The 25,200-nt window shown below is 41.6% G+C and overlaps 1 protein-coding gene across 3 annotated transcripts in view; it reads left to right on the top strand.

The window, feature by feature from the left end:
* The first annotated feature begins 4,107 nt into the window (after positions 1-4,107).
* Positions 4,108-25,200, top strand: part of GARRE1 (granule associated Rac and RHOG effector 1) — a 71,103-nt gene continuing 50,010 nt past the window's right edge. For 2 of the 3 annotated variants that reach the window (XM_087940399.1, XM_087940398.1), the window contains exon 1: positions 4,108-4,265. The gene's annotated coding sequence lies outside the window, so the exon portion shown is untranslated. The remainder of the gene's footprint in view (positions 4,266-25,200) is intronic. The other variant, XM_026714362.2, reaches the window with a different exon arrangement.

Raw genomic sequence — 25,200 nt, 5'->3', positions numbered from 1 at the left:
TAATTTTGTATCATTAATACTCATTTGACATTTATTGGAGTCTCATTTGATACTCTGTAGTTGCATTCATATTGTCTGTTTCATATTACCTTTATCTTTTATTGTTTTGTAAAATACACCAATTGCTGGTATTCTGTAACATTTAACATTCATAGGAAAATCCAGTCCATTGGTCTATTTAATTTAATATTTTCAAAAGCGCTTTTTGCTAAAAAGTAATATTTCAAACTTACTGTTCTTTATCAATTTAAACTACTTTACATTAAATCCTTGTTCAGCTTTTTGCTAAACAATTTAAAATCCTTTAAAACCATTTTCACTTTCTTTGATCCAGAAAAACGGAAGATTCCCCAAGCAGTTTTTCCTTATTCTGCCAATTGGAAGATCTTTAACTGTAATTTTTTTATCTGATAGTTGTTTTAAAATAGTGGTATCTGATAGTTGTTAAAAAAGGATGCATGAAGCTTTGAAATGACACGGAGAGATGGAGGGAAGTATGCAGTGGGGTACCCCAAAACTCCATCTTAAGCCCAGTATTCTTCAACATCTTCATCAATGATTTAGAGGAGGGGATAGATGGGGAACTCCTCAAATTCTCAGATGACACCAAGCTGGCAGGAATAGCTACCACTCCAGAAGATACAGAAGGACCTCGATGGGTCCTATCAATGGTGAAAAAAGTAAGGTTCTATATTTAGGCAAGAAAAACTAAATGTACGAGTATAGGACAGATGGTACCTTGCTCAATAGTAGGAACTGTGAGAGGGATCTTTTAATCCTAGTGGGCAATCACTTAAATATGAGCCAGCTGTGTGCTGCAACTGCCAAAAAAGCCAACACAATCCTAGGCTTCATTAACAGAGGGATAGAATCGGGGGTGGGTTTCTACCGTTTCTGTCCACCTCTATAGAACCGGTAGCTCTGGAGAGCAGCAGACAGAGAACCGGTTCTATGTCTGCTGAGGTTTTTGCCCACCTGGGCTCTTACCTGATCTTTATTTCCTGATTTTTCAACTTCAGCTGCTGAAGGAGGCACAGCTGCAGTTAAAAAAACAAGAGGGCTGTTTCAGGCAAGGCTCACAGCGGGCAGGGAAGCTGGTAAATCCCGGACCGGTAGTTAACCCTGTTATATCCCACCCCTGGATAGAATCAAGATCAGATGAAGTGTTAATATACATTTCAGGAGACTAAAATTCTCAAAAAGAAACCTAATATATACATATTTAACAGCTTTCTGATAACTTTGCAATAGAACTTTGGTGTGTGTGCGTGTGTGCTAAACGCTTTGTAAGATCTTGTCATCTGCAGTAGTTTGGATTATGGCTGCTTGCTTTGGGGGTTTCTGATTTCCGCCTGTAGCAATTTGGACAATTTTTAATAGGACAGCAACAGAGGTGATATTCAGCAGGTTCTGATCAGTTCTGGAAAACTGGTATCAGAAATTTTGAATAGTTCAGAATCCCGCCTCTGACTGGCCCCGCCATCCCCATCTCTTCTCTGCCTCCCATTGAGTCCCAGCTGATCGGCTGGGTCTTCTTTTCTTGCCCTGCACAGGAGAACGGAGCTGGAAAGCAGGTTAGCGGGGTGGGGAGAGAATAGGGATTTTACAGGATCCTTCCCTTGCCATGCCCATCAAGCCATGCCCACAGAACCAGTAGTAAATTTTTTTGAATCCCACCATTGTACAGCAAGTATAAAAATGGTTCACAGGACCATCGATCTCCTAGGAGACACATATGGGAGGGGAAGGAGAAGTCACTGTATGGGAGGGGAAAGGGCTCAGGAAAACCACTCTGCAGAACCTGGCATTAAACTGAGCAAGGCAACAACACTGCCAGACAAAGCCCTGTTGGGCAGCAGCATTCATGAGAAGAATGAGTAAAGGAGATGGTTCAAAATCCTGTTATTTTACAGAATTATAGATTAGACTAACAAGAGTTGGAAGGGACCTTGGAGGGTGGGGTCTTCTAATCCAATCCCCTGCTCAAGCAGGAGACCCTGTGACATTTCTCTATCTGTAGGGCAGGTAAGTGTAGTGGTGGCTCTATGGCACCCCAGGGCCTAACCTCAGAGAGGTAGGGCTAAAGCTTTGCTACTGACAAAAAATGCATTACATACAGTTATAGCTCAGAACTGACTTTTATCTCTACTTAAAGGATTTAAATATCTCAGATATTCTCACTGTTGGCAGAAGTGCAAGCAGCTGTCTGTCAGGTTTAATGGTGGTGGCAAAACGAAGTCACTACAGAATATTTTGCTCCAAATTGTTGACCTGCAGCATAATTCCTGCACCTTCCTCGTTGCTGGTAGGGCAGCTTTCTTTCTTCAACATGGTTCAGGAATCTCCACAGGGCTTGTTCCAAGAAGTCAAGGTGGGCCTCTGATGCTGCACCCATCATCACATCACGCATTGCACTATCACAGCCAAGACCTTGGCTTTTTCTGACCATACCCTGTGAGCCCTCCTGACCTGGTTTGTTGACAGCAATACCATTTAGACTTATATGCCACCTCACAGTGCTTTACAGTCCGCTCTAGCCTGTTTACAGAGTCAGCCTCTTGCCCCCAATAATTTGGCTCCTCATTTTACCTGCCACAGAAGTCAACCTTGAGCCTGGTGAGATTTGAATTGCCAAATCAGTCTGCAGTACTCTAACCACTGTGACTGAGCCACCACGGCTAATGGTGATGATGCTAAAAATAATCGGTAGAAACCAGGATAATCCAAGGAGAGGGCAGAAAGACATTTGCTTTCTTCACAGATGGGCTGCAAAATAGGAGTTACAGATGGATCCGGAGTAGCTTTGCTTGAGCAGAGGATGTACCAACTCCATGGTATTTTTACTCCAGTTCAGCAGCTGCACCTGAAGCAGAATCAAATGTGTGCCATCAAGTCGTTATCAGCTCCTAGCAACTGCATAGCCTTCCCTCCCTATGAAAATCTTATCCCTAACCTGTACTTTCAGTTCTCCTGAGGTGCACTCATCACTAACGTAGGTGAGTCCATCCACCTTGTTGCCTCTCTTCTCTCCCCTTCTCTTTCCCAGCATTAGAGCCTTTCCAGAGACCATGGGTCGAAAGTAGGATGAGAGTCATTTGTGTCTCAAAGGACCATAGCAGACCTAAGTACAGTACAGGTAGTCCTCAACTTACAACAATTGAGACCAAAATTTTTGTTGCTAAGTGAGACATTTAAGTTCCCCCCCATTTTATGACTTTTCTTGCCATAGTTAAGTGAATCAGTTAAATTTGTAATATGGCTGTTAAGTGAACCTGGTTTCCCTCACTGTCTTTGCTTGTCAGAAGGTGGCAAATGGTGATCACAATTGACCCTCAGATACTACAATTGCCATAAATATCCATCAGTTGACAATTTTCCTCAGGTGACCCTCGGGATGCTGTGAAAAAACCGGTCCAGGGTCACTTTTTTCAATGCTGTTGTAACTTCAAATGGTCACTAAACGAACTGTTGTAAGTCGAGGTCTAGCTGTACTGTGCAAAAGTTTTAGGCAGCCGTGAATGCTTTCCGAAGTAGAAGCTTTTATATTTTATCAATTGCCAACATGGGGAAAGTCGATGAACAGAAGAGACGTCCAAATAAAATCAATATTTGGGGTAAATCGGGAGCCTCTCAGAGCTGGATAACGAACAAGAGCGGAAGAGTCGGCCGTTATAACAGTCCCCTTCGCTGGGCTTTCAGAATGGAGAAGCGGGCTTCAAATCCACACATCTCGAGGGCTGTCCCGGCTCAGGCCCCGCGCTCCCCTTCCCGGGGGAACGAGCGAGAGCCCGCGCCCACCTTGGGCCCGGCCAGGCGCCGCGCGAACCGGCGGGCCTGGAAGGAGGCGACGGCCCCGGGCCCCAGGAGGACGTCGACCTTAATCGAAGCGAGGGTCCGGGTCAGGGTCCGGGTCGGCCACGCCGGGTCTGGCCCGGGGAAACGGCCGGCCTGCGCCGTCGAGACCCGCGGGCTGACGGGACCCGTTGCCGGGCGCCGCTTGGCGAAAAGAGCCGCTCTAGGCGCTCAACCGTTTCCGGCCGCCTCGCCCCGCCCCTCCGCCTGTCAGTCCAGCAGAAGCCCCGCCCCGCGCAGACCCCTCCCCTCGGCGTCCGGCTGAGAGCCACCACTGTCGCGCCGCTCCTCCGTTTCCGGGCCGCAGCCGCCGCCGCCTAACCGCCCGCCCTCCCGCCGCTCCGGAGCGCAGCCACCCACCGGCCGAGCCCGCGTGACGGGCAGAGCGCCGCCGGCCTTCAGCGCGGTGGCAGGTGAGCCAGGGCCGCGCGCCCGCCGGGGCCTGGGCTCCCTCAGCAGGGCGGCCGCCGGTCGGTTCCGTGGTGGGAAGAAGGGGCGCCTGGCCTGACGGCCCTCCAGCTGGCCGCCGCCCAGCCCCGCGGCCCTTGGGGGGGCGGGGGTCGAGGCGCGGGTCCGCCGAGGGGAGGGGAGGGGAGAAGAGAGAGCCCTTGCCCGGAGGGTGAATTCTGAGGGGGCGAGTGCGCCTGCGTGGCGGGGCCCCGGCTCGCCCCTCGCAGGTCGGGACCCTCGCCCGCCGGGCGGGGACGGGCGGGATCCCCGGCTGCCCCGGGCCGGAGGCGAGTCGCAGCCCGCTGGCCTCGGCTGGAGTGGGCCGCCCCGCGTCCCCTTGGACGGACTGGGGCGGCGGCGGCGGCGGCTGAGGGAAGGTCTCCCGGGGCCGGTCGTAGAGCGGGGGGGGGGGCGTGAAAGACGGCCTGGGGCCATTTTAGGCTGGGCTGCTTTGAAGGAAGAAGGAACGGCCCCCTTTTCAGGAGGGGATCGCCTCAAGTGAAGGGCTGGATTCCGTTGGTTCTGAACCAGTGGGGAAGAACCCGAAAGTGTCTGCCTGTCTTTTGGGGGATGCGGGGTGGGGTGGATCTTGCCCTGCCTTGGAAAGTTCATCTCCTGCTGTCTCCGGCATCCTTGCAGAAACAGGGGGGTCAGGTGTCATTTCCAAAGTTTACACATTTCATCAAATAGTAAAAAGAAACCCACACAGAAAGAATAAGTCAGCATCTGAAAAGAGAACTTCGTCTGTTTTTTTTTATCCTTCTTAATCTGATTTAATTTTCAGGAAAGACTTCCAATAAGCAAAGCACATCCCTTTTGTTGTAAAATTGTTATTTTTAGGACGCTCTTTTGGTGTGATAAATTTGCCATTAAGTTGCAAGGTTATTCCTGTATAGAGTTTCTAATTGTGCACACACCATAATATTAAACTGCTTGAGGTGCAATATATTGCTTTAATGCAATAACAGTATTAAAATAACACAGGAAGGCTCAATGAAGAAAAGTGTTAAATATGAAAGCATGTGAGCTAGTGCTGTAGCTTTATCTTATTATTTTGAATGCTATAAATAAAAAAGTCACACCTATAAAATTGTTTGGAGTAGTGCTCATATTTTTGGATAATATATTTGGGCTATTTGTACATAATTAATCTGCTACAGCAAAATTTTTAGAATAGTGATCCTTTAAAGAGTATACCAAAGAGTATAACATTTATTGTGGTATATTTTGCATTGACTACAGAGTCCTGATCAACCAGTCCATGAATTATCTCAGTTTAGCTGATTTCATGAGTTCAAAGAAAAAGAATAGGCAAAAATAATCAAAATTTACCATTATGCAAAAGATTGAGCAGGAACATAATTCAATTTAGTTCAGTTGTTTCACACAGGGTGTTTATTTGAAGTTTGTTTATTCAAGAATGTTTCTTTAAAAAGAGCTGTGGACAGTTAAAAATTTGCCGTTTTTACATATGTTATTGAATCTTATATCCTTTAAATGTGTTTCTTTGAATTTAGAATTATTCCACTTGTCACTTTCAGGTTGTGTTTATGCAGTACAAAAAGTGCAGTTTATAAACAAAAGGCATGAATTAGGAGTACATACTCTGAAACGGCTCTCTTTTAATGCAACTTATCTCACAGTGTTGTAGGAGGACTGAGAAACCAAATATATAATAATTGGTATCTTCAAGTACTATAGGGATGATGAGATAAAATGTACTGTATGAATAAAATGCTCAGCAGTATAGTAGTCCTCAACTTACAACAGTTCATTTAGTGACAGTACAGTTACAATCTCACTAAAAAAGTGACTCATGACCGTTTTTCACACTTAGAATACTTTATTGGCCAAGTGTGATTAGACACACAAGGAATTTGCCTCTGGTGCATAACCTGTAACTATCATTACAGTATCCCGTGGTCACATGATCAAAATTAAGATGCATATTTATGACTGTTGCAATGTCCTAGGGTCATGTGATCACTTTTGCAACCTTCTGACAAGCAAAGTGGGGAAGCCAGATTCACTTAACAACAGTGTCACTAACCAAACTGCCGTGGTTCACTTAATAAGAAAACGGGGCAAATTTCATTTAACAAATGCTTTACTTAGCAACAGAAATTTTGGGCTCAATTGTGGTCATAAGTTGAGGATTACCTGAACTGCTCTGCTAGCAGTATTTGTATTAGATTCCCTATGTGGTTTCTACTTTAAACATCATTTTTCAAAATTCCATGGTATAATTTTTACATTATATCTACTTGTGCTTCATTTTCCTGCAATGGGAAATATATTTCTCTGTTGTTTTTTTTTGTGTGTGTGTGTGTATTTTCTGGCAGTGCTGTGCAGTCTTTATATTGCTGAGATGATTGCTTTACCTATGCAGCCTTAATAAATTTAATCCTGTGATGCTGAAATGGCATATATGCCAGTGTTGCAGATGAAAGTGCTGACTTCAAGGTTTTTGGGAGCTGCAGCAGAAGTTGCTAATTAAGGAAAGTCATTGTTCGGTCACTCTGGTATGACATGAAGTTGATATGCAGATTGAGATCCCAATTGTGCTGTTAGTGAATGGATTTGGATAAGTGACTGGTTGGATTCACACATTGTATTCATTTGTAATATGGCCTGTTTGGCCACTGCTGAGTCTGTAATGTGATCCAACAATTAGTACTTGTAGACTATAGTTTGGGAAATAGTATAACTGGATCCAACTAATTATGAGTTAGTCAAAGAATATAGTTAAGCACGGTATGTGAGCCACCTATGTTTTTCCTATATTATTGAAAAGTTATGAAAATGATGGTAGCAGAAGCTTTAAATAGAACTTAATAAAGGCATTAAACCTGTAATGTAGCATGGCAAAATTTCTGAGAAATGAGCATTTATAGTAAAGTTTTCTTCTCTAAATGAGCCACAGTGCGTGCTTGCCTTTATGAATCTACTCTTGAGATGTGCAGTCAGCCTCTCAGAAATTCTTGAAGTTTTGTGGCTCCAGGAGATGGGATGGATGTTAACTTGCTCTTCTGGATTCACAGATGTTAAGAATTGTCCTGATTAAAAGGGAGAGAGAAACAAATAGCCCAACAGGCAAGAGTATTGCAATTTTATTCGCAGCCATCTTTCCAAACAGCTTGTTTTTGAGCATAGATGTCCCACAAGATGTTTTCTTAGTAAATTATGTAACCCTTTGTTTACTAGTTAGTGTTGCTGGTTTGAATAAATATAGCTGTCTCATAGTCAACTCACATATTAAGCATGATTTATTAATAAACCATAGTTAGCTGGCTCACCTATTGTGTTTAAGATACAAGCTGTGTTTTATAGACTACAGTTGTTAGGTTCACACAAGCAAAACAAATCATATTTAGTCACTATAAAGATTTCTCAGTTATGGTTTGTGAACCACGGCTTATGTCTTATTGAAATGTGCAAATGCTATAGATGCAAGAATCTTCTTTGAAAATATAAACTAGGTTCTGACATCCATATTTAAAGATAATTGTTTTAGTTAGTATGATTTGTAAATATTACCAGAACTAAGTTAAAACCATGTTATATTTGATGCAATAGATCAAAGTCTTATTAACTAGGAACAAAACTTAGTATAATGTGTGAACTTGCCATTATGCATGCATCAAAAACAATTAAGAATAATTGTAGGAGAACTCTTATGTTACAAAATCTCTTGTATATGATATTGTATTCTGGATCCTACTGTATTTTTATTGTACATTTTCAGGTCTTAAATAGGCAGTTGATTTATGAAAATGAATCTTATTGATGCATAATAAGGTTAAAGCAGAAGTGTAAACTTGCAGATCCAATCCTAAATTGCAGTTATTCCACTGGTCTACCATTATAGCAACAGCCCTATATAGTATAATGCAAAAAGAACTCGGGAGTATTTGTGCACAGAATTATATTTCTCTTTCAGATATCTTGTGTTTTGAGGCACTTGTTACAATTAGGCATTTTCTGTCGATTCTGCACAGGGGGGAAAATCCTGTTACAGAGATGATGTTTGGTACATGTTACAAATTTTGTGGTTATTGCCTGTCCACAAATGTTAAGTGGATAATTATTCCTTATTAGTATAAAAAACAAACTTCACTTGTTCAAAATATTAGTATAGTAGTTAACCATGATTAACCCAGTTGGATTCACAATCAGAAAAATCCATAAACCTTGGGTCTAAAAATCACAGTGCTCTAATTCATAGTTGAAACTATTCTAAACTATATTAGGATACAGAGTAACAGAGTTGGAAGAGACCTTCTACCCCAACTCCCTGCCCAGTCAGGGCATACCATTGCAGGCAAATGTTAGTCCAGTCTCTTCTTAAAAACTTCCAGTATTGGAGCACCCACAAAGTCTGGAGGCAAACTAATTGTTCTAATTGTTAATTGTTCCATTGATTAATTGTTCTAATTGTCAGGAAAAATCTCCTTGGTTCTAGGATGCTTCTCTCCTTGATTAGTTTATTACTTTCCAGCCATTGCTTCTTGTTCTGCCTTTTTGTGAATAAGTGTGGTGGCCCTTCAAATATTGGAACAGGGCTATCATGTCACCCCTGGCCCTTTTCATTAAACTAGACCTACCCAATTCTTGCAACGTTTCTTCATATGTTTTAGCCCCCCTAATTATCTTTGTCATTCTTCTCTGTACTCTTTATAGAGTCTCAACATCTTTTGTACATCGTAGAGATCAAAACTGAGTGCAGCATTCCAAGTATTCTCTTACCAAGCATTATAAAGTGGTGTTAGCACTTCATGTGGTGTCCCTCTGTTAATACAGCCTAGGACGGCATTGGCTGCTTGGGCAGCTGCAGCACGTTGCTGGCTAATATTTAAATATTTTTCAGTAGGACTCCATTAGCTAGCTGTGAACTTGGAACTATAATTTCTTACCTAAATTATCATCATGGAGTCATGTTGGCCTGATTCACAACCATCTGTTTAAACACCATTTGTCCAATTTGCCATTAAAAATGCTAAAAGTCAGAATCAAGCCAACCATATTATAGCTTAATTTAATTGATTGTTGTTTGGTAATTATTGAGAGGTCAACATTTATGAAAATTATGAACGCTTTGCCTTTTATTTATGAAATTAGTGCAATACTTCAGATGAGTGTCATATGAGTCTGTACAGATGAGAATACTACATGCATGCAATGACATAAAAATGTGAATTTTTCTAACTTTAATGTGATTAAATGTGTACACATGGCCAGCTTAGAGTGAAACTTGTTGATACCAATCAGTTATTAGTGAAAGCTAGCAGTACTCAATGCACGCTTAATATGATACTAGTTTTCTGAAATTAAAACCTTAAGTGAAACCAAATATCTTGTTGCTGGTTCTTTTCTTCTACCTTTCCCAACATTCTTCAGAGAGCTAGTTGTTCATAAAATGTGTCCAAAGTAGAATAATTTACATAGAATAATTTTCATTGCATTACATTTCAGCTAGCTATTGACCAAATTTCATGGTTTACTTTAAATTTGCTTTATTGGATTGCCAAAATTGCTGGATCCACAAGTGTGTAATTTATTGGTTTTTGGCTTTGGGCTGAAAATTGTCTACTTGTGCTTTGTTTAGGAACCACTGGGCTAAAGCAAATATCTTTATATCTGTCGATCATATTGGCAATCCTATTTTTATCAACAGCCGCACGAAAAAGTGCTGCTGAGTTTTGTCTAAACTCAAACCCTTTGATTTTGAAGCCATGATCATCTTCTTCTGCCTGGACCTCGTTTGCTTTCAATCTTTCCCTGCAGGATTGAGTGAAATACGCCTTAGTTTTCCGAGTGTCGTATCACATGTCTGAAATATTCTAACTTTTGCTTTTTTATGGTTTTGATGATTTCCCTTGGCTTTCAAAGGTGGCTTATCACTTCATTTCTGATTTTGTCAACCCAGCTTATATGTAACAGCCATCTGTAAATCCATATTTCAAATGCTTCTAGTCTCTTCAGGTGGCTTTCTGTCAGAGACCAATTCTCTACTCAGAATATAGTTTAGCATAATGCATGAACTCAGTTACTATGTCTGTACATAATGTCAAGCCATTAAAACCAGAGCTTATAAATTGGACTCACATACTGAGCTAAGATAGCATAGGATTGAACCATTTTATGGTTTCCATGATGGAAGAATAAGAATTACTTTCCCCATTATTTGCTGCATTTAGTTCTTAAACTGCTAGATCGGTTGAGTTTTCAGTAATTTCAGATCTTACTGTAGTCCACAAGTTATTAATTAAATGATGGAAGTCTGCGATAATAAAATGAAATTTCTCTTTTAGCAGATTGGGCTTAAAATTAGAGATAGACTCTGCTGAAAAACGGTAAAAGTAAGTTCAAACTGAGAAAAGTCACCCTGATATTGTGAATTAGTGGTCAAGGTACTAGATTTAATAGGTAGCAGTAGGGTACAAATGAAATTGTCATTTGAACACTGCGGCTTAATTCCTCCTCTTCTTTAAGACTGGGGTCTGGATGGGCAGCGAGCTATTAACGCTATGAGAGATGTACCATATTGAAGTCTGGTGCTATTGTTTATGAAGGGGAATATGTATGGCATGACAACATTAAGTTCTTATCTACCGTGGATTTTCCATACCCTCTTTTTCTTTCCTGCATACTTTCAGATGGAAGCTTTCCCCCCTGTTTTTGAGAATGCTAATTCCAAGCTGCAGGGTGAAAGAATGTGTGGTCAAATAGAGCACAACTGATCATTAAGACAAACAATTGTTTTTAGTGAGTGTATTAAAAGCAAGTGCCATTATTCTATGTTTTCCTCAAAATTTTGTAGCCTTAACATTCATCCATAGTTTCCTTTTGCATGTATATTTCCCAGTACGTACCCTTTATTTGAAAAATAGCAGCGGTGGAGGAATTGTACTCTAACATCAAAGAGAGCTATTTGGAATCTACCTGACTTTAAGAGTTTGTGTCTTTTTTCCAAAAGGAGCATGGGAAGACCAGTTCCCGTAAATACTACATGACATGAATGTTCCAGAAGCCAGGTCTGATAATTTCAGTATTTCCTGTGAAATGAAAAGTAAATTTAGTTAATTTTACAGTTAGAAAAAAACACCATGTTTCCCATTGAAAATAGAGCAAATTGTAGAAGCTTAATAGAGAAGTTAAAGTACTGTAGAATTGCCATATCTTTCCTTTATCCTCCATGCATGTTGGACTATAATTCCTTTATTCCATGGTCATTGGCCAAACAGATTTAGAAGCAGAGTGATTATGCTCCAACACAGTTGGGAAATAATAGTCTATAGAATTGCCTATCTGAGCCCCATTGCCTTTGACAATTAACTTTTAAGATAACATGACAAAATAGAGCGGTGACTTTCCTGTCTTAACACAAGGGGCTTTAGCAGTTTCTGCATACCTGACATTGTTTTTAGAGATATTGTTCAGTAAGTATTAAGAATAAGTTTACTAAATTTTGTGGCTTTGCAAATTTATGGCTGGTTTTTTTTTCCAGAATTTTTAAAGATCTTTAGCTATACTATATTACACAAGCCAGAAAGAGCTGAGAAAACATCTAGAAACCCCTGGCATCCTGGATACAAACTGTTTCAATTTCTTCCCTCAGGACATCTCTGTAGGACATTGCATGCCAAAATAACCAGACATAAAGACAGTTCCCCCTACCCCATGCCATCACTCTGCTAAAGACATAATTCCCACAACACTGTCTTATGCCTAAGGATATCTCACCATATATCTTTCTTCTCATCTTTCAATTACCTACTCCTTATGATTATCACTTTGTTGGTTGTATCTTATCTGTAATTGTATCTTACGATTTATCACTTTCTTGCTTGCATGTACACTGATAGCTTATGCACCAGAGACAAATTCCTTGTGTGCCTAGTCACATTTGGCCAATAAAGAATATTCTATTCTATTTATGTTTAAAGAATGTTTTGACTGAGTAACACAGCTTTGATTTAACTCATATGGAATTAATAAAGAGTGGACCTTCAAATAGTTTGAGAGTTATCATCCAGCATTCTGTAGCCAGTTTTTCTCTTGGCTTTGTTGTTTGTCTAGGCCAGTGTTTCTTTAAGTAATGTGGATTGGTATGCTGGCTGAGGAATTCTGGGAGTTTAACTTGACTTAAACTTAACGCTTTTACAGATATCGGTGCAAGATGTAGGCTGTTCAGAGTAAAGCCGCCTTTTTCAATTGACTGATGGTGAATTTGTGAATCCTAATGGTGTTCAAGTGGTACTCCAATTGTTGTGGGACTGCACCCCAAGGCAGCTATTACTGTTGGTGCTACCTTTGCTTTCTTTTGCCAAAGTCGTTCGATTTCTATTTGCAAGCCTTTATATTTTGTTATATTTCCCATTTCCTTGCAGAGATGGCACTTACTATCTGTTGCTGTCTTCTCAATTTTGGTTTTGTATGCATTTGTTCTTAAGCAGGTTGTCAAACTGGCGGCCCATGGGCCACATGCGTCACAGGTAGGTCACGCCTACCTCAGCTCCGCGAAGGGAAAAAACATCACAATAAGCCATGTGATGGCAATGTGACACCACGAGTTTGACACCCATGTTCTTAAGGCTTGGTCTTGTGTAGCCGGAATTAGTTTCCTGCTTTTAGCCAATGCTTATTATTATCTACCTCCCCTGCTATTTTGAATGCACTGGTCATGTAATGCCTTGGCTTCCCATGCCTCCATTCTGTTCTTCATTTGGTCTTATAGGGCTGTTTGGTTTCTCCAGTAGTCAGTAGGCCTTCCTGGTATACTAGCGTCAGTGCATCTTTTTCACTATTCTAAGTAGTCTTCAACTATTCTTCCAATGCCCTTTTTTCTTCTTTAATCCATCTGATGTACTTGGAACTTTACATGCACACCCATTTCCCTTTGTAAGAAGAGTCTCAATGTTGCTGCGAGGATGAAGGGCATTATTTTTCCTGCTATTTATCCAAGGCCTTTAGTTCTGCTTGAGCCCACTCCTCTGTTGCAGCTGTGTATCTAATGACTGGAATTGCTCTGGTGTGGATTGCCTTAATGCTGAATTTGGACTTTTAAGATCTTCACTCTCTTGATATATTCATTTCTCATCTTTTTTAAAAAAACTTAATTAGGCTTGATATTGTCAGCTTGAAGGATGCCCAGGTATTTATAGAGATTGCCTTGATCCTGCCTCTTGATGCCATTTCCATAGGGCACCTTGATTTCGTCAATTTTCACTGTTTTCCCCATTTGATGGTAAGAATATCCTGGCTGTATATATGGAGAGTGTTGAACAGCGATTCTGTTTTAGATGGCGTTTTTCATATAGCTTCAGACTGTCCATGTAAAGGAGTGGGATAGCCTGGCAGATGTTCTTGATGTTTGATAAACATGAACTGAGTTATTCAGTATTGTTAACAGAGGAATCCGTGCAACGACAAATAGTAGTGGCTATTGTGTGTCCCTTTGGAAGATTCCTCTCTTGACATTAACCTCTCCCATTCTATCACCATTGACCAGCAACTTTGTCTTCCATTGTGCCATTGAACTTTGCACTGACTCCTGTTATTTCTAGGCACTTGATTATCCAAACTTGTGGTAGGGAGCTGAATGCCTTCCTGTAATCAATCCATCCTGCATTCTTGATCTCCCTACTCTTGCTGTTTTCCAGAATCATCTTGTCAATTAGGAATTGATCTTCTGTTCCTCTGCTATGGGTTCTTTTCTTCTCCAGTGGAAAGAACTTATTTTTAGGGGTGGCAAACTGGCGGCCTGCATCACACAATCCACGGCGCCCACCCCAGCTCTGCGACGGGGAAGAACATCACATGACGGCAACATGATGCCACAAGTTTGACACCTCTATGAACTAGATGCTGTTGGAGTGCATCAGCTACCACACCAGTTAGCAATTCAAACGTTGATAAGCAAGTAATTGGCCTGTAGTTGTCTGGTGCTGCCCCTTTTTGGGGATCTTTTGTTATCAGGCAGGTTGTGCCAAATGTTAGCCACTCTTCAATTTCACCTTCTTACAGTATGTTGTTAAACTGCTTGGCAAAGCATGGGTGTACACTATTCAGATGTTTCAACCAAAATCCATGCAATTCATTTTTATCTAGTGCTTTTATTAGGTTTATATTCTATATTTAGTACAGTTCAAGGTGGTACATATAAGTGCTTCATTATTGTTCTCACAAGTATCTTGTTCTTGATTTAGAGGCTGAAAGGTAAACAATTTTAGTTCTTTAGTACATTAAACCTGAGCAAAATGGCACACTTGGGATCAGTTCTAAGACTTTCTGACATGCTATTCTTTGTGCAACCTTATAATTTGACTTGTGTTGCTTTGCAATTAATTTGTTGCTTGGTTTTGTGACTTTAAAAATATCTTGACCTATTTAAATCATGTTTGCCTTGTATTTGTGGCTGAAAATATAATCTGATTAACCTAGTCAAACTGCTAGTGACTAATTTCTGATTTTATGGTAAAAGTATGTTGCATTTTGTTGTAAAAAGCTGGTGTGACTAAAGAAATTTATGATCAAGATCAAATGATTTTTCTTTTAAAATCTGAGCAAGTAAAATGTTTATCTTCTACTTAAGTGATTTAAATTTTTGCATAATAATAAAATAAATTAGGTTTAATCAATGGAATTTAACTCATTTTTTGCCTGCTCATTTCAAAGGATATAAATTCACTTAATAAGATAAAGTGTTCCTTTGTTAGTTTCTAGTTTTCTTACTTTATATTGTGGATAAAAGGAAGGTGAGCTCAGGTTATGTTCTTGTGTGGTAAGAAATGTTGAGCAAAATTAACTCAGTCCGATTATTAACAAACCTATTCAAGAAGTTAAATATATGGGAAAATCAGATATGTTGAGGATTGCAGAAATAGTTAATAAATGAAAATATATTAAAACAAGGTGCAAGTTTATTTCATAAGCAATGCAAAACCTGTATCATGAGAAAGAAGAAACTTGATCATGATTGGTCAAGTGGTTAAAGATGGTGAGTAGTAATAGCTTTTTGTAGTAGGCTTTTGGACAATTCATGTGCAGTTTGCTTTTTCTCTTAGACTTCTAACTAAATGTCAGGGTGGATTCGAAAATGTTTCAGTGGATTTTTAAATGCATGTTAAAATAATATAGTGGGTTTGATAATAAGTCTGAAAATAAGATTGAAATTGTTTTGAGTTACCAGTATTCCAAAATGATAAGCTGAGATTTGAGAAATGTATATGTTGGTTGTTCATTTACGCAGAAAAGTCCTTTAGCACAATAACCATATTCATGCAAAATGACTTGAAAAGAATTCTCATTTCTTCTTCAGTATGGTAGACCTATGTACAGTGGCTGATTTGTTCTCACTTGGCTTCTTCTGTCAGAGGGTGCAGCTACAATGACTAAAAACTTTCCAGGGAGAAAAAAAATAAAGTTGCATTCTAGAAAGGGCTTCAGGCATTCCGCTCCCAGACAAACCAGTAATAATTGGAAACCAGTGTTAGACGTTAGCATTAGACTCTAACTTGGTGGTAAGTAACTTCAAAGTACGGAGGGTCCTTGCTTACCCATCATTTGTTTAGCGACTGCTCAAAGTTACAATGGTCCAATGAAAAAATAACTATGGACCATTTATGACCTTCACAGTGCTCCTCAATCATTTTATTGCCATTACAGTCAGTATGTGTTGTCTTGTGCCTGACCTATAGGTTTTCTTTTTCCTTTTTCCCCTTGCACATTGAAAGCAATGCAACCATGCCTATAGCCTGGGGCTGAGGGCTGCAGACACATTATGCACACAGCTTACAGTGCTCTCTTGAAATCTTCTGTGGTTGCTCTACAAGGGGTTGGGGAAGCAAGTGATTTCTGTTTGCCTTCCCTGCAAAGTGGAGTGATTGGAGAGGAAGAGATTTCAAGAGAGGAAGCTGTTTGCTTTTCCACAGATCAAAAGGAACCACTCACATTTGCACCGGGGAAAGGAGAGAAACAAATGAGATTGTCTACAGAAATGGAGGTTTTTTTTCCCTTCTACATCCCGCATACAGAATGGAGTGATTGGAGAGAAAGAGATTTCAAGAGAGTGCTGTAATGTTTCTTATTCAGCACTCCTGCAGTTCCCAGCCCAGGCTGCAGTGTGACTCCGTTGCTTTCTATGTATAGAAGACGATAGGCAGCCATTAGAGCATTCCCAAAGGGCGAGGGAGTAGTTAGGAGGCAAAGAAGAAGAAGATGTGAAACTGGCTAGTCTTGTCTCTTTTCATCCAGAAAGTACAGGCAGTCCTCGACTTACAACAGTTCATTTTGTGACTGTTCAAACTTACAACAGCACTGAAAAAAGTGACTTATAACCGTTTTTCACACTTATAACCATTGCAGCATCCCCATGGTCATGTGATTTACATTCGGATGCTTGGCAAGTGACTCGCATTTATGACTGTTGCAGTGTCCTGGGGTCATGTGATCCTTTTTTGCAAACTTCTGACAAGCAAAGTCAAAGGGGAAACCAGGTTCATTTAAGAAGCTTGTTACTAACTTAACAACTGTGGCAAGAAAAGTCATAAAATGGGGTAAAGTTCACTTAGCAAATGTCTCACTTAAGCAATAAAAATTTTGGACTCAATTGTGGTCATAAGTTGAGGAATGCCTGTACAGTCATGGTCACCTGCTTTTCTAGCTAGTGGAAATGCTTGGCAGTACAACTGTGGTTCCAATTGGGGTTGTTAACTCAGTACAGTGGAACCTTAGGTCACAAACACTTCTGTTCACGACCAAATCGGGTGACGACCAAAAATTTTGGGAAGTTGTTGCTTCTGGTCACAAACAGATACAGCCACAGCGATTTTCCCTGCTGCGGTGATTTCCCCTTCTGCACCATTTTTTTTTGTCCGTGCATGCACAGTCAGTCTTGTTTCCGGTCAAGACCAAATCGGGTTGCGACCGAAGTTCTGGAACAGATTACGGTCATGACCCAAGGTTCCACTCTGTCATATTTAATTAGATGTGATGACCCAGGGTGGGATACAAAACAAACACAGTCACAGAAAACAGGTGAAGCCCCTTTTATTCCTTCAGCTTGCTTCCAAGTTCAGAATATCTTTGATGGAAGACAAAAGAAAACTCCCACACAGTTACATGAAGAAGGAAAAAAGCAACACAAACCAGGCAAGATCAGGGCTGGAGGATGTCCAAGATAATACACACACTGGGAAGGACGCCAAACTCTGGAGAGTTAAAAACTAGAGATATTTACACGCTTTGTTTCCAGCATTTGCCAGTACGCAAGTCCAAACTCTTATTCAGTTGTCACACCTGCAGCCCATGAAGAGGATCAAGGCCCTCTCCTCCCGAGCAGACCACGTCTTTCCCTTATCCTCTCCTCCCTGCGTGACCTAGGATGGAGAGGAGATGGGCCTGGGTCTTCCTCTGACTGCCCAGCCGGCCTCTGCCCTTCCCCAGCCTCCTCCACAACCTCTGGAGCCACACTCCCACTTCCTGTCGGCTGTTCCTCCTCTCCCTCAGAGTCAGTCTCCACCAGGGGCATGACATAGGATCACTGACCTTGATGGGAAGTGGCAAACCAGGCATTGTTTTTTTCTGATCATTTTTTTTTAATTGGAAAGAACTAAGCAGAATCAGTAGGACAACATAAACTAGTATACTTTAAACCAGGGGTGTCCAACCTTGGCAACTTTAAGACTTGTGGACTTCAATTCCCAGAATTCCTCAGCTAGCTGAGGAATTCTGGGAATTGAAGTCCACAAGTCTTAAAGTTGCCAAGGTTGGACACCCCTGGTTTAAACCATTATGCCAGATATATTTCACCAGATAAAGGAGGAGAGACCCTACTTTTTCAGTAACTTCCCTTCCCCACCCCCAGCTTTAAATTATTTATCATATATTTATGGCCACCCATCTCACCTGATGCGACTCTGAATGGTGTACGAACAATGATACTCATGGACTCCTAACTCATTGCAGAGCCAGAGACAGTGAGTCCTTGGAATGGAATGTGTGGGTGACCTTGGGGAAGGAGGGAAAGGGAGGCTGCCTGGGAAATAATCAGAGAAGAAAGGCAGGAGCCCCAGTGACTTCACAGTCAAAGGAAGAAACTGGGGAAAGACCTGCCATAAAGGATCAGGCAGTTAAACATAGCTGGGGGAAGTTTGTACTTTCAAACTTGCAAAATTCCGTTAATGCAGCCTTCCAGGAAACTGGAATTAACTCATTTGGTCATGTTTCCTTTCTGCTTTACCTGGGTGTCAGCCTTCAAGACCTTCCTCCTTTCCTTTGCTTCTTTCTGGCTGCCATGAGTAATGGGCTGGGGTGGGGAGTGGAGAGTGTTGAAAGAGTTAATAACTGATATTGTATAACCTGGGGTTTCTCATTCCTGCTTGGCTTTCTCTTCTCTGCTCAATTGCAAACCTTTATCTGAGTAAGCCTAGGTCAACTAATCATCACCACCTGGAGATGTCCACACGTTGAACTTCACAACTTTGAATTGGAAGAACCGTTTGAACTATTGGGGGTGGGAACATTTCACTCCCTTGATATATGTGATGCACGTGCCTATTTCCTCAGATTCGGAATTCTCTTGTTGCTACCACTTGACTTCCAGTAAAAGATACCTTTTCTCTAATTACAAGAGTCTAATTTCTTTCCTGGATTTAGAATGGAGGACTAACAATTATAGCCCTGCCTTAAGGATAAAGCCAGCTGGGCGACCTTGGGCCAATCACTATCTCCCACCTCTAGGAAGGAGGCGAAGGCGAACGACTTTTGAAAAACTTTCCCAAAAAGTCCAGGCAGTCTTTGAGAATTGGGCGCAGCTGAATGCAAGAAAAAAAAGCTGATGGTTTGCCTTTGGACTTTTTTTTTTCATTATCCTTGATAAATAATTCAACAGGTATGAAGGATATAAGTTGAGACACTTTGATTGCTTTCATACAGCAAGACTGAAATGCCAGCTATAGCTCTGAAACAATGCACATATTGTACATATAAGAAAACAAAAGTACAATTCATTTCAGTAGCTCTTAATTCCAACTAATTTGCAACTAATTTCAGAGCTCTTAAAATACTAAAATATACATTATAAAATATATTTTAATGCCAAATTATGTTTCATAAGTACATCGTATTTTAGGAGCTGATCTAAAGATTTATAGTGTGGTTCTTGGAAGCAAGGATATCAAAGTCTGTAGAAAGAAGAAGGGAGCTTCAAAGCAAAAAGTAGCCTGAATTTTAGATAATAGAACAGTAGATAATCTCTCATTTTGATTAAAGAGCAGTGCTGGAGAAGGTTATTTAATGCTTCCTTTTTTGAAAAAAAAGGCTACCTTTATTCCTCTCTGGGTGATACAGAAGCAATACAGGAAGTTCATTTGGGAAGACTGCTGTTTTAATTTAGCATAAGCAAATTATGCTGTGATCTAAAGGGAAGAAAAATAGGAGGAAGTCCATTCTTGTTTCTCCCATGTCACATGTTCTGTGACTCTGAGAAGATGTCAAAAACTGAGTGGTGCTATACTTGAACGCCATTTCCCCTTGTAAGCGGGACAGGTCAGGAGTGGGTTGCTCTTGTCCTAGCTGCTTGGACAAAGGCTGTCTAAAAGGCTGATTAGCCTAGCTCTGCCCACTCTGGGTGGCTCCTCCCAGATTTCAGCAAATGCGTCACAACAGATAGGACTGCCCCTGAAAAAGACCAATGGAGACCGTTATTGGGTCCCCCCTCCCATCAGCCCCCATTATGGACCACTTCCATTAGGGTGGGGCTGACCTGTCTCGCCTACAAGGAGAAATGGCGTTCAGGTATACCAGCGCCCATTCTCCCTTGTAAGGCTGCAACAGGTCAGGCATGGGACATACCAAAGCTGGATTGTCCTCGGGAGGGTTTAAGACTGGTCCTGGTCTAGGTAACTGAGTATTGAGAGGGGTGGCAAACAAATCCACCACCGGGAGAATCTCTGGGTGAGATTTGGAGAAACCGGGAAGGGTGTAGCTTCCATTCCGTGTGGTCTTTAGTAGCTCTGCTGAGCCAAGTCAGCCTGCACATTATCTGCGCCAGAGATATGCTCAGCCCGAATGGACAGGAGGAACTGCTCTGCCCATCTACCCAGAGCCTCTGCTTCTAACATAAGGGATTTGGACCTCATGCCCCCCTGTCTGTTAATATGGGCTTTAGTGGTTACATTGTCAGTCAAGACAAGGACATTTGAGCCAGAGATGATGTGACTAAATTTTCTGAGGGCTAATCGGACAGCCCTAAGCTCCGCCAATTGATATTGTGTGCTTGTTCCTCAGTTGACCAGATGCCCGAGCCAAGTGAGAACCTAGATAAGCTCCCCAACTGGATAAGGAGACATCAGTCGTGAGAATGAGTCTGTCCTCCACCTTGAAGGACTGACCCTTAGAAATGGCTCTAGAGAGCTACCATAGCAAGGAATGCGACACCTGCTTAGGAACCTTAACCCTCATTAAGGAGTGACTCTTACCGGTCTTCTGATGAGGCAAGTGGAACCACTGGAGGTCCTGGCATGGAGCCTGGCCCAGGGAACGATACCAATACATAAAATCATGTTACTTAAAAGTTGGGAGAAATGAGCTAAAGGAGTGGAGCTCTCTCTCATAATGCTCTTTACAAGCAAGGCTGTGTCTTGTCTTTCCTGTGAAAGGAAAACCTGACAACCCCAGGTGTCAATAATGGCTCCCAAATGAAGCAGATGAGTGGAAGGATTAAACTGGCTCTTTTTAATATTAATGGAAAAATCAAGATCCTGCAATACTGAAATGGTGGTCTGCAGGTTCCTCTGAGTCCTTTGAAAAAAAGAAGATAGAACCAAAATCGTCCAGATAACATTGCAGACGCACCAGGAAGGAATGTAGGTGCGCTGCTAGGTAAGCCAAAACTTTGGTGAACACTCCAGGGGTGGAAGACAACTCAAAGGGAAGGGCCCTGTATTGGAAATGCTGCCCCTGATAACAAAGCCTTAAGAAACATCTATGGGAATAACAGATTGGAATGTGTAAATAAGCTTCTGTCAGATCTATGGAAGTGAGGCAGTCCCCCTGCCTAATGCTCTCCAGAATAGTCTGGAGAGAATGCATTTTGAAACGCCTGTAAACTATAAATTTATTGAGCCTTTTCAGGTCAAGAATTGCCCTCCACCCCCCAAGGCCTTGGGGATGACAAAGAGTCTGGAATAAAATCCCGCCCCTCGCTGGTCCTCGGGGACCTCTTGGATGGCTCTGAGCTCGAGCAAGTGCTGGATAGCTGATTCCATGAGCCCCCTGCTCACCTTATCCCTAGAAATAGGGCAGGAGATGAAAAACTTCAGAAGAGTGGAGTAGAACTCTAGTGAAAGACCCAATCTTACTGAATTTAACACCCAGGCGTCTGTGTAATCTCTCCCCATTTGTTAGCAAACCTAGCTAACTGACCACCAATGGGGAAAGTCTAAGACAAATTAGTGTTGGCGACGGAACGGGTGACTTTCTCCTCCTCGAAAGGGCTGTTTGTCCGAGAATTGCTGTCTGCCCATGCCTGAATGATCTGGAGGAGGCTCAGGATGTTGATAGGAGGCCTTGGCTGAATGCTGGAAGCCAGATCCAGAATCCGCCCAGAAAGACAGGTGCCTGAAGTAAGGGGCAAGTCAATCCTCTGCCCTCTTGTACAGTGATAGAAGCACCTTCCTCTTATCCTTGGTTTTGACGAGGAACGGTTCTAAAGCTTCCCCAAAAAGCTTGTCCCTGCGCACAGGGCTAGCTTCCACTTCCTCCTTCCATCAGCCTGCCAATTACGCAACCAACACATGTGTCTGGTGATAGCTTTGGTGGCAAACTTGGCCCTGTGAAAAGTGTCATATGCTGTGAATTCAGTTGCCACCACAGTCTTATTGAGATCCTGATGGGTATGGATGTCCGTGCAGGAATTCTCTCTTGTAGTTGCTTCAACCATTTTAGTGACGTTCTGGTGAAGAACAAGGCTGCTGTAAATGCCTTGACCGCCCAGGCAGCCGCCTAGTGTGATCTCTGGAGAGACTGTTTGATCTGCTTTTCCTTGGCCTTGAGGACGTCCTCTGGATCAGAAAGAGCTGAAGAGGTGGAGACCAATGCTGAAACAGGTACGTCCACCATGGGCACTTGAAGGCTATTTGTGAGCTCTGAACCAACATTGAAAAATCTGTGGTCCGAAGACAAGGAATTGGGCCCTGTGGCTGGAGTCTCCAGCTGCTTCTGAACAACCTTCAGAAAAAGTCTAGAAGATGGGACCACCTCCTTCCTCACCGTCAGTTTGTTGAAGAGAACATCCTACTCCATGGGAGGCTGAACAGGGACCTCATCCTTCAGACTGGCCGTGTTCCTGGTTTTGAATAGCAAAGGGGTGAATAATATATGCTTGAAACAACCCGTGAACACTGGGATCTCAGGAGAAACGCCCTCATCCTCAGACATATCAGACTCTGTCTTGTCAAAGAATGCTCTATCAATCAAAGAATGCTCAGCAGCCAGAGATGGAGCATAGCCCGATACAGAAGGAGACGCATGTTCCTGAATGAAGGAACCCCTTTCTGACAGTAGAGCCTCTTGATCCCGGGAAGGTCTCACTGAAACCTCAGATGCCACTGAAGAATGCTGGGCAAACCTACGGATACCTTCAGAGATACCCTTCCTGATAGCAGCTAGGACAAGAGCAACCCACTCCTGACCTGTCGTAGTCTTACAAGGGAGAAGAAGGTAATACATACACATTTCCCCATAACTTCATCAAGACGATTCCAAGTTCTTCATCAAAAGATGCTTCCAAGGAAGTGATGCATTGTGGCTCAGGAAGGTTTGGGCTTCTTGTTCACGCAGAAGCAGTGGTTGTACTTTTATTTATTCATTCTATTGATACGATGTTTGTCTTATTGTCTCGAACTATTCTGGGTGGCTTATAGTATGAAATATATATATATATATATAAAAGGGTTAAAATTAAATTTAATAAGTAAAAGGTTAGAACCAACTTCACAGAAAATACTGGGCTGGGCCTTTGTCTCTCACTCCCTCAACCATCTCCAGCGTAGGACACCCCCTGGGGCCCCCAAGCTAACTGGCAGAGCCAAATTTTAAGGCTTCTCCAGAAGGTCAGAAAGGTGGAAGCGGGTGTCTCCTCAGGAGGCAAGAGGTTCCAGAGGGTGGGGGCCACAGCAAAAAAGGCCCCTTGATCCCATCAGCTGAAATGTTGAACGATTTATTTGCGTATATCAGTTCTCTACTGGCATTTGCTTGTGGTTCTTACTCTTCTGCTTTTTAAGGGAGCATGTTCACTTGCATTGCTCTTTCTTTCATTGTATCTGTTAATGTGCAGTTTCATTTGTCTTCATGAATTCACACTGATTGATTGAATAATTATAGGCCATAAAGGTGTTTTTGTTTCCTAGCAGTTCAGTGAGTTATTGAGTTCAATAACTTGAGCCTGGTCACTTGTGCCTCAAATGAGAACTCTGTGTTGGATTGTTTGTTTTCTTGGCTCTCCATGATAGTCTCAGAATCTTCTACAAAACCCAAGTTCAAAGGCAAACTCTTAGTATCGTGCTTCTTCAGAGTACAACCTTCACTTCCATTGAGTGTTACAGGGAATGTCATGGCTTATAAAGTTCTGATCTTTATAGGTATCCAGAAGTGATGACATTTAGTTGGTCTTCTTATATTTAGAAATTTAACTTTAGTCCTATTTTTTCACTATGTTCTTTGGCTTTTAGGATTAGGATTTATAGATCCTTTGTGGTGCCATTAGCCAATGCAGCTTATTGAAGTTTCTTCCTCCAATTCTAAAACCAGATTTATTTTCTTCCAATCCACCTTCCCTTGATATACACTATGCTCAGTATATATGGGTTGACTAAACATGGAGAGTATATACAGTTTTGTTGGTCTCCTTTGCATGTTTTGTCTATAATTTGGCTTTCTGACCTGTACGTACATTTCTCATGAGGACAGTGAAATGTTCTGGAATTATGGCCACTTTTCACAGTTTGATGTGATCAACATAATCAAAGCCCTTTCTATAATCAATAGGGTTATGTTTGATAATCATGAATGTTCTTGGATAAGCCTTTTTCATTTAGGACTGATTCCTGTGGTTCAAATAATGCTACAACAGACACGAAGCTGTGTTCCTCTTCACATGGCTCAGGATCTGGCCCTTATGAAAACAGGGTGTCTACTCTTGTCCATTTATTTTGGTAAATTTCCTTGGTAAAGGAAACAAAAATAACATAAAATACTCCTTCCTCCATGCTTTTTTGGGGAGGTCACGTCTGCAGCTCTGAGACAGGATACCACTGTTGAGCATGAAAAAAGAACGGAATTGAAGTTTTCCTGGTCAGTAGTTTTTTCCAGTGCTTTTACTAAATAATTAAGAAATATTGAGATTTTTCCTGTTTTGGAGAGATTAAGCTTGCCTAAAAAAGGATGTGTGTGGGAAAAGAACCACATGCTTTCTGAAAATTTCCAACTCCTTGCACTGCATTTTACAAAGGAGACTCTTTATAATTAATATTAGTGATAATAAGATAGGCCTGTTCTGTATCCGTCTTGAATTTATGTGTGTGGAGATGTTATAAAATAAAAGTGATGTGTTGCATTGGCCTTTTTCTGTTTCTTGGATTTTTGGTCACACAAGAAACATAACCGTAAAGTCAATATGATTAAAATTAGCAGAAAACTATATAATTAAAATTTATTAACACTTAACATTCAGGAATTTTAACTCCCAGTTAAAAGAAGGCAGTTTCTACTGGTTTCCTAACACTCACTCACTCTCTCTCTCTCTCTCTCTCTCTCTTTCTGTGTGTGTGTGTGTGTGTGTATTGCACAACTTCCTGAGACGAGTATTCCGTAGCCTGAGAGTTAGACTGGAGAAGG

Source organism: Pseudonaja textilis, chromosome 11 (genome assembly GCF_049901715.1).
Source record: "Pseudonaja textilis isolate UNSWEBS1 chromosome 11, rPseTex1.2, whole genome shotgun sequence".
Taxonomy (NCBI): Eukaryota; Metazoa; Chordata; class Lepidosauria; order Squamata; family Elapidae; genus Pseudonaja; species Pseudonaja textilis.
The sequence above is the reverse complement of the archived record's forward strand: the minus strand, read 5'-3'. Positions and strand labels throughout refer to the sequence as shown.